The 10,474-nt window shown below is 46.2% G+C and overlaps 1 non-coding gene across 1 annotated transcript; it reads left to right on the top strand.

The window, feature by feature from the left end:
• The first annotated feature begins 9,409 nt into the window (after positions 1-9,409).
• LOC133374054 (U6atac minor spliceosomal RNA) lies at positions 9,410-9,537 on the top strand. The gene has a single exon (XR_009759812.1). It is a non-coding gene; the product is annotated as a U6atac minor spliceosomal RNA (small nuclear RNA).
• Positions 9,538-10,474: the final 937 nt, after the last annotated feature.

The following is a 10,474-nucleotide window of genomic DNA, read 5'->3' as shown; positions in this document are numbered from 1 at the left end:
CAACTGGGTGCCCCACAGGTTCCCATGGTTGAGCAAGCTGACTGCCCACCACTCTCGGAGGGGGAAGCTGAGAGCCAGCCCCCGTCACCCCACATGTTCCAGTGGCAGAAGCAGGAGATTCAACAGACACTGAGGAGCAGCCAACGGCTTCACACAAAAGCCAAGCCTTCTTAAGTCCCAGGCGATGGTCTGAAGGCACCTGAGGCCAGCTCCCTGCTGAAGCTAAGCAGGGTCAGGTCTGGTCAGTGCCTGGAAGGGAGACTGCCTGGGAACCATATGGAAGCCGCCTTGGGTTTCATGAAAGAAGAAAGGCGGGATATAAATGTAATTAATTAATTAATTAATTAATTAAGGGGATGCAGGGGAGGGGTTCGTTGCTGAGTCAATGTTGTAGCACTGCCAAGTCCTGCTTAGCCAGAGTTAGTCAGGGAAAAGTTCCTAGGAAGCATAGTAAGGTTAATGGGGTGTACTGCTTTTGATGTAACCGTAACTTTAATAAAAAGAGAAAAAATCACAGCCACATCTGAGACTGGATCTCTCGACTTCAGGCAGGATAATGCTTGTCCAAAAATATGCTAATAAGGACAAAGTTGTGCCCCACCAAAAGCTGAAAACCACCCAGGACAGAACTTCATCGCCAAAGCCCTAGGGGAACGAAAAGGTCTTACCCTGGCAATGAGGGAAGGAGTCAGGTGCCGCCAGCCCCAGCATCACCCCCAGAGGCAGGTGACTCACTTTGCCCAATAGGAAGGCCAGCCCCGATCATTGTGGTCCCCAAACTGCATCCCTCTCATTTGCTCACGGCTGCCGAGTTGCGTACCTCTTTCCCCGCACTCTGACAAGTGAGTGACCTTCATCTGAAGGACATAAAGAGCACACACGCTGTCAGAAAACACACACACACACACACACACACACACACACTCCTCACCAGCCGGCTAGCCTTCTCAGCAGAATCAGCAACGTTAGCGGCTGTGGCCCAAGGGTGTTAAGACACTTAAAAACAACAACAGAGAAATGCTCTGAGCAAGTTGTGCTAGGCTGGATACATTAGGTAACTGAGGAAAGGTGGAGAGCAGCAGAGGAGAGAGAGAGAGAGAGAGAGAGAGAGAGAGAGAGGGGGGCTGGGGGCCCATTAGCACACTCCTGAAGGAAGCACTAATCCAGCTACTGAGCAGAGGGGTGATCACACCTCTTTCACCCAGAGCAGCCATCCTCCAGGTGTGTCATCGCACGAGGCTGCTTGATAGCGAAGGTAGCCAGGCTTGAGGACTGTCCTTCTGGTTGCTGCAAGGAAGTCTGGGACTTGCACCCAGAACCGGCTGGATCAAGGCTAGGAATGGGTCCCCAGCTCTGCCTGTGACTGTGCATGCACAGGCTCCAGAGCCCTCTACACACAAAGAAGGGAATTACAACCACTATCACGCTCGCCCTCTGGAGACAGTGTTTCAACTGAAGCCTTCCTGGAAAACACTCAACAACAAGGGCAGCCTTGCGGGCTCAGCAGAGCCCAAATAAACCAAGGCCAAGCCACGAGACTCACTCCAGGTCCAAAATGTGAACCAGAGGCAAGGTCAGGCAACAGTCCAAGGTCAGTGTCAGAGGGCGCCCTGACAAGGTGCAGCTCAGCACGACAGCAAAGCTAGCTTTAGTTTTAAAAGGAGCCACAGAGCTGGGCTACTTCCAGATGCAACAGGAGAGCTCAAGACCTTACATACTCTAGCCTCCTAAGCCATACTTGAACCACAGCTGCTGGTAGTGAAGGAGATTCACGGATTGCTTACTCACAAGGAGACCCCTGACTCGCAAACTGCATAACAACACCGGATCCACCGACGCGTGGCTTTCTGGTGCCATAGAACCAGAGCTTGGAAAAGTTACTTTTTGTACTACAACTCCCATCAGCCCAATCCAGTGGCCATGCTGGCTGGGGCTGGTGGGAGTTGTAGTTCAAAAAAGTAACTTTTCCAAGCTCTGCATAGAACCTTCTGGCACTGCCATCTTGGAGGGGTGGGTCCACCTCCTTCTCGGACAGCTCCAACGGTTCTTCAGATACTGGTTCCCGGGGACCTTGCCTGCACCTCATGGTCCTTGCCCTGTGGGATGTCTGGCTTACCCCATGAGGATTCTGGGTTAGGCAACACAACCACACAACACAAGACTCTCTGATAGGCCAGCAGTACTATAACTCTTGATTGGCCAGGCTTGGTCTAAACACTTGAAGCACTTGGTCTTTGGCTGCTTCTTCTAGGGGGGGCTGACCACCTTCCCTCCAACTCCCCGTCATCCCCAGTCAGTGTGGTCCATGATCAGGGATGATGGGATGGATGGCTGCTATCCTTCAAAATCCACTTATCTCTGAACGTTGCAGTTCTGTTCTCCAACTCATAAATGGGTACGTTAGGGGAAAGTGTGCATGCACTGTTAAGAATAATGTTCAAAAAACACATTGTATGAAGAGAAATTACTTGCAAAAATGGGGAAGGGGCATAGCTCAGCGGCAGAGCGTCTGCCTGGAGTGCAGAAGGCCCCAGGTTCAATCTTTCGGTTGGGCTGGGAAACACTCCCTGTCGGAAACCATGGATATCCCCTGCCAGTCAGTGTCAACAGCACTGAGCTAGATAGACCAACGGTCTGGCTCGGTTTAAGGCAGCTTGCTATGTTCCCACATATGTTTTGCAAGATTGCGTGCAAAGATGCATATATTAGCAGAGCTGCCTGCTGAAAAGCTGTTCAAGTTTTGTGAGGCCTTTTAAAGAAATAAACAAATTGCAAACTGGTACAGAAATGGCCCAAACTGAACTGAAGACTGGAAAAATTAGAAACTGAGGAAAACCAAAAACAACAATTTCTCCATCTCTGCTTGTCATTTCCTCTTACACACACACACGCAGCGCGCACACACAGCGGTGCTTAGACAAAGGGGGGGCAGTCCAGTTTGCAGTCTGTTTAAGCAAAAACTCTCTGAGAAAAGAGCCATGTCTTGGCGAGAAGTTTCCAAACTCCGGCTTGTCGCTCCCGCCTGTCTGGGCAAGATGTCAAGGCATGCTTTAAACGGGAATTATTTTAAGCCCCGGACTCACTGGAGACCGAGACAAAGGCAGCTCTTCAGCTACTGAGGCTTTCTGCAAAAGCTTTTGACGCACAAACAGCTCAAGGAAAGGGGGAGTGGGAGAGGGGATGGCAGGCTCACACTCGAGAATGAAAAGAAAACTTCTCTCACATGTTCTGGAAGATTTCTGTTGCTTCTGCCACATGCACAGAACCCTCTGCCTCTCTGTCCTGTTCTGCTCTTCAAATACAAAAGGGCCTGCCATCATCGTTGTTGTTATGCAACAGGATCACATCCAACAGGGAGAGACCGGTGCAAATCTGTGGATGTACCCTGCATGTCTGTGTCCATTCCCTCTCTCCCCCCCCCACACACACCCTTTGCTGCCACACACACAGTATGCAGTATTCGAAGGCAGACAGCCCCCCCACAACCCTAATGCCCTGCAAAACAGTCTAACCCTGGGCTCAGAAACCTTTTTCATCCCAAGGATCATCCCCGCCATGGAAACTTGGGGGGGCGGAGCTAGGGGCAAAAGTGGGTGGAGCACTGGCCTTGTTGGTGGTGCCACCACCATAGGCTGCCTGGTTGCTGCTGACCCAGGACAAGGCCTTTTCGGTGATGGCTCCCTGTTTGCGCAATGCCCTCCCCAGTGAGGTACTTTTGTCTCCATCGCTATTGACTTTCAGGAGGAAAATGAAAACATTCCTATTTACGCAGGCCCTTCATGGCTGAAGGGGACTATTCCTGGCAAACTGAACATCACTGATGAAAGACTGTTTTTCAGCTATGTTTTAGAATATTCTTAACTGTTTTACCGTATTGTAGCTGCATTTTAGAAGGCTTTTAATTGTAGTTTTGTTTTTGCAATTTTAAACTGTTTTTAGTATGGTTTCCCCCCCTTCTTGTTGTGAAATTGTTTTGTGGTTGCCGACCCAAGCTCCTTTGGGTGGAAGGGCAGGATATAAATTAAACAAACAAAGAAATAATTTTTACCTTTGTACAGAAGCCACGCAGAAGTCATCCTCCCAAACCTCTCCATCCAGAAAAGCAGGAGACATTATCACAGTTCAGAGACACCGTGGTAGCCAGGCCAAAGCTACTGAAAAGGTGGAGAAGGGGTGTGGCCTGGGCAAAGAGGCGTGGGCTGGGCAGAGAGGTGTGGCCTGGGCAGAAAGGGGCCTTGAGAGTGTCTAGGGCTGGGCAGGGGGGCACAAGGGCTACGTTCCATTTTCTCACCGCTGAGGTAACCGCTGACCAGTGCTGCAGTAACAGTGCCATCCTCCTGTCTCCACCACACCCTTCATTGCAAACTGATTGTGTCTCTCAGAGGCTGACAGTCATGTTATTTATTTATTTATTTATTACCTTTATTTTTACCCCGCCCTATTTTCCAAACTGGAACTCAAGGCGGCTTCCAGATATAATACATATAACTAAGAACATACAATAGTCTAAATTAAATAGAATTAAACTATTTGCAATATTAAAACCATTCAAACATACACTTAATAAATCACCTCAGTTTAAAATAGTACAATTAAAACAATAACAATGCAGCACCCTCTTCAAGCCCTGACCTTAGCAACCTTCAGCTCCAAAGGCCTGTTGGAATAAAAAAGTCTTTACCTGCCGACGGAAGGATTGTAAGGAGGGGGCCATTCTTGCCTCCCTAGGAAGGGAATTCCAGAGCCTAGGGGCAGCCACCGAAAAGGCCCTATCTCACATCCCCACATGTTTGTTTGCTTGGTCTGGTTTTAAGGGGAAACTTCTGAGCTGCTGGGGAGTTATTAAAACATTTCACAGCTCAGCCAAAGTGTAGGGACAGGCTCATTTCAATCCACTGATGTCAGAACTCCCAACAGCTGAGAGGCCTGGAATTGTGTCAACGGCTGCACCTGTGTGTTTGGCTCAGTTTGGGGCTGTGTGAGGCTACCTGTCCCATGAAGGATACCCCCTTCCTTAAATTTCAGTGTCCAATATTTTCCAGTGGGTCTACTCTGAGTAGGACTACAGTTGGCTAGAACCCATAAGGAAAAGTATGTGGGTAGGATCCGACCAAACTGCTCAATGGGTAAGAAAGTCTGCTTCTTCCGATGAATGCAAAGACATTCAGAGAACTGACAGCTACTCCAGGCTTTATTTGTTTATTATTTTCATTCATTTATTTAAAACATTTATATACCCTTTTCATTTGCATTTCTAAGCACCATACAACATAAAAACAAACCAATGTAAATTCCCCCTTTCCTCCAAGGAGCTCAAGGGGGCTTACCTAGTTGTCATCCTTCCCTATTCCATTCTCACAACAACCCTGTGAGGTAGGTTAGGCTGAGAGAGACAGTGAGTGGCCCAAGGTCACCCACTGAGCTTCATGTCTGTGGAGGGGGGATTTGAACCCTGGTTTCCAACACTCTAACCACTAGATCACTTATTTACTACAATTAAGGGTGCAAACCTATCCATGATGTCCTCTGGCTGAGTGGCCCTGGCTAAGGGAGGCAGAAGAGCGCAGGAAGCAGCCTTATACAAAGTCAGACCCAGTGGTCCATCTAGCTCTGTATTGTCTACACTGACTGGCAGCAGCTCTCCAGAAGTTCAGGCAGGGAGTCTCTCACAACCCTACCTGGAGATGCCATGGGGGGTTGAATCTGGGGCCTTCTGCATGCAAAGAAGATGCCCTGCCACTAAGCTATGAACCTTTCCCTAAAAATAAAGTTTTAGCATCATTTCAGAGAGAGAGAGAGAGAGAGAGAGAGAGAGAACTCTGCACATGCTCAGAGAGGCCGTTGCAGAAATAAATAAATGGGGAGGGTTGTTCGAGGGTGCCTACTTTATATGAATGACTGAAAAAGCAACAGCACCCTTTCACATACAGAGAGAGACAGAGAGCGCCACACATGCTCAGAGAGGCCCTTGCATTTCAGTCATGAGCATGTTGGCAAAGAAAGAACGAAAGAAAGAAAGGGTGCTTTTTCCCTATTCATTGAAGTCTGCCAACTTTATATGAATGACTGGAAAAGCTACAGCACTTTTCAGAGGAGGGGGGGCATCTTGGCAAACGCCCTTGAACACACTGAAGCCCCTATTCTTTTCTCCTTTGCTCTGTGCGTGTGTTTCAGAGAGAGAGTGAGCAGGATATGAATTGCTGTTTTCCCAATATAAATCAGATCACCCTGAAACACTCCAAAGTTGCATTTTCAAGCTCCAGGTGCTAACAGAATCCAGCTGCAGAAAGAAAAAAGGATATATGTGTGTATGAGAGAGAGAGAGAGAGAGAGAGAGAGGTGGTCAGCCGTGACAAGTCGGCTGTTTGGAGAATGCAATGAAGCCAATCCACGGCCTTGGGGCAGAAAAGCATAACACAGGGGGCAAAGGTTAAAGAGTACAGGCACACTTCAGCCTACTTAACTACGGCAAGCCTCTTACGCATTGCAAGATGGATGACTTGAGCAGGGCTCTGTTTTTGGGGGGGGGTAGGAAGCGCAGCCAAGCCGACTTGGATAAGCCATTGCGTGAACAGCAGCGACACCATGTGGTGGAGTAGCATCATTGCAAGACAGATAAAACCAACATGGCAAGTATTTGGCTGCGGATAGAGACAAACAAATGTTTGGGTGGTTTTAGAGCGACCTGAAAAAGACTCTGCTGCTTGTTATTAGGAATGGAGGAGAAATACAATTCAGCCAAATCTAACAACTTTGCTCTTTCTGAAAAAATATGAGAACGGCACACCCCTAGAATAACACTGGCCTGCCTTACAGGGTTGTTGTACGTTATCTCAGTGACCCTTACACTGTTCAGTACTCATTTTGAACACTCAAAAATGCCAAGTGATGATGGTGATGTAATAATAATTAAATACGACTTACATCAATAATATTAGAATAGCAATAATTGTAGGAAAAATATCTTTGCAGCTGGATTGCCAGATCCAAGTATTCTTAGATTGCAAAAACGTATGGGGAGTTAGTCCCATTGACTCAGGGAAGTTACTTCTGAGCAGACATGTGTAGGATTGCATCTTTGCCTTCATATTGGTTAGGGACGAAAATCAAGGGTTTAAGCCAGAAGACTGACTGGGACCAGGCAATCTGAGCATATAACTCCACTTCTAGTAACATATATATAGGTCAACTTTGAGTTGGGTTTTGGAAACCAACTGGCAGCCAGGGCAGTCAGGCCAGCCCTTCTTTGAAAAATCAAGCAAGATTCTAGTCCTCATACTTCTGGATGAAACAGGAGCATAGGAAGTTGCCCCAGCCTGAATCAGATCATTGGTACATCTAGTTCATGCTGTTACTCACACAGATCGGCAGGGGCTTTCCAGGGCCTCAGAGAAGGGGCATTTCCAACCCTACCCGGAATGTTGAGAATTGAACCTGAGGCCTTCTGCATGCAAAGCAGATGCTCTGCCACTGAGCTACGGCCCTTGCCCAGGCACGCACACACCCCAAGGACTGGCCATGGGTCAATGTGGTCCTTGGCCTGAAAATAATGAGCCACCCCTGACATATCATGAAATAAGGGGAGTGTTCTAGGATCAAGAGAGTAACAGGCAAAGAATAATGTGTTGGATGCAGTTGATACTGAAGTGTGGTCAAATCCAGGAACCAGCTTTAAAAAAATGTTTTATTTGGACTTTTCAGTTCTGAGAAAAACGAACAGAAAATGAACAAGTACTACTGCAAAAAAAAAAAAAAGCAACCTCCCCTTAAAAACTGGCTTTTATATTTATATATTTCAATATTTTGAGTGGACACATAAAGCAGATACACTGCCCTACCCCCCCCGAACCTTTCAGAGTGCAGGTTTTGCAATGCCATTAACTTGATTATCGAGAGAGAAGGACAGTGGATGCATCAAGAGGAAGGTCCATTGCCGGACTGAGGACAACACCAGGGGCATTGCAGATGAGATGATGTTCTGCGTGGCAAATTGTTAGGGATGGGCAAATTTGTCCATTTTGGTTTCTCATTTTCCCAGTCTTCTGTTCTCTGCATTTCCTCATCAGTTTGAGAATTTTTCTTTAAAAGTCCTTATCAAAATTCATCAGCATTTTACTGCAAATGTTTTGTACAATACACATTAAATTTTATGCAATATGTATATTTTTGCAAGCAATTTTCCCATATTTTCCCAAGTTTCCCTCATAGGCCCCTTCCAACTCTATGATTCTAGACAGACAGTTAAGATAGATAGATAGATAGATAGATAGATAGATAGATAGATAGATAGATATTGCATCAGCCACTGGCTTTTGCAATTAGAAGAGAGAGAGAGAGAGATCTTGTGGGCATTCAATGAATCTGAATGTTGGTTCACGACAGACAGAAGAAGGTCCTTATTCACGCAGTGCAGAGTTAAACTGTGGAATTCATAGAATCGTACAATAGTAGAGTGGGAAGGGGCCTATAAGGCCATCAAGTCAGGAATTGGCTCCCACAAGCGGCAGTGATGGCCATCACCTTGGGAACGGAAGATACAGATAGGTGCTCTGCCGATTTGAGGATTTGCTGGAACAAAGAAAGGCACAATGCTTGATCCCCAGCTTATAAAATCCAGTTGTTCCCAAACCAGGTCTATCTCTGTCCTTAAGTGAATCACAAATAAAGGTGGATTTTTGAAGTGTGAAGAACAAAGGGAACCTTGAATGAGCAAAATATAAATACTCTTCCTTTTTACAAGTCCTCTTCTCACTTTCTTATTAAAAAGAAATGTAATACTTGTCCCAAATGAAAATTCAATTTCTGTAATAAACCAATTTACCCGGTATGGGGATTCGAACTCGTCTCCTCTCTCTGCTCCTGAGTCACTGAGATCGCCATACTGGAAGAGGGAAAAAGAAGAGCTAAGCGAGCAACTTTTACCCGACGTTAATATGGCGAGAAAATCTATTGGCTGTTTCAGAGTATGGAGATTCGTCCTTCATTTTGCGCTTATTCTGTTACTCCATTATTTAGGGAAACTCATTATAAATCTCAGCATAAATGAGAGCCAGGATCTAAATAATCCCGGTGCTTATTTTTTTAAGAGGGGAGTAACAAAGAGGGGCGGGGTTAACCGGGCTTTCTACCAGATTTGAAGTCTTGCCTTCCGATTGGATAAAGGCGTGCATATATTAGAGCGCAGGGTTCTGGAAGCGGCTATGTTTTTAAACTGTGCAGAGTTGTTTTCTTTTTGAAATCTTCCAGCCACGCGTTAATTGTGCCTTTTGTTTATTTAGTGATGTAAGCAGGTGCTAAAGAAATATAGGCAACATATCCAGTTTCAGGATGTCCTATACTGGCTCACCATGACCTAGATAAATTTCTGTACTGCGTAGTATATATAGCCCAAGGTCTAAGTATAAGATTCGTGTTGTATGAAAGGAGAGAAGGTTAGCACTCCCCTTGATAAGGATGGAAGAGGTCCTTGTGGCCTGTACAACACGCATATGGTTAAGGCATTGCCACTTACTTCGTGGCATCTAACCAAGTTTTTTTTTTGGGGGGGGTGCTGCATAAAAGAATTCCAAGCATAGGAAACCTTCATTAGCAGCACTAATGCTAGGTTTTTGGGTTGCTGGTTTTGCAAAACAAAAGACACATACCCAAACTGTAACCACAGCTCACTAGCAATCCTCAGTAGTGAATTTTAGGTTAAAACAAAACTCAGAACTCCAATCAACATTAGCAGCAGCAATGCACACTTCCTCAGGTTGCTGCTTTTGCGAACACACACACACACACACTAAGAAATCATCAACATATTTCGCTCTTCCCTTGCTATTCACTTTAACTGTCTTTTATTGATAATTTTATTTGTAAACTGTAGTGAAGCAGTTCCCAAATTCACAGAGACCACTTAGTCCTTTGTGCAGACCTCTTCTGATTTTTCTGCCTGTTGTTGCCATGACAATAGTGTTAGGCGCTGCATGATTTTCAACCGTATTTTTACCCCCATGCTGGGGGCCACATAAATGACGCTTGCAGAACATAGCTTGGGAACAAACCCCTGGCTGTGAGGTTCTATTTACAACCAAGAAGCATATAAATTTTATTAAATAAATCAAAAGACCGTGACTTGGATGACTCGTTGCCTTTGAGTTTGGGTCACTATGTGTCCTTCCAGATTTTTTTGGGGTGGAAACTAGTCCCATCAGCTCTGCCAACATAGCCAAAGGGAGGTGTAGTCCCAACAATATCTAGAGGGATGCAAGTCCCCCGGCTGTGGCACACAGCACACTCCCGTCTTGTTCATCCATCTCCAGTGTGTCCAGGTAGTCGCTGTAGGTGTAGCCTTCCCCCATTACAACTCCCACCAGCCCCACCCACAATGTCCTGTGCTGGCTGATGCAGCTGGAGACAATCCTGAGGTTAAGGAAATATTGTTCCCTGAAGTTGCTGATCAATACAATTAATAACAAACAAAAGGTCTCTC

The sequence above is a fragment of the Rhineura floridana genome, chromosome 20, assembly GCF_030035675.1.
Source record: "Rhineura floridana isolate rRhiFlo1 chromosome 20, rRhiFlo1.hap2, whole genome shotgun sequence".
Taxonomy (NCBI): domain Eukaryota; kingdom Metazoa; phylum Chordata; class Lepidosauria; order Squamata; family Rhineuridae; genus Rhineura; species Rhineura floridana.
Note: the sequence above shows the minus strand (reverse complement) of the source record. Positions and strands in the feature narration are given on the sequence as shown.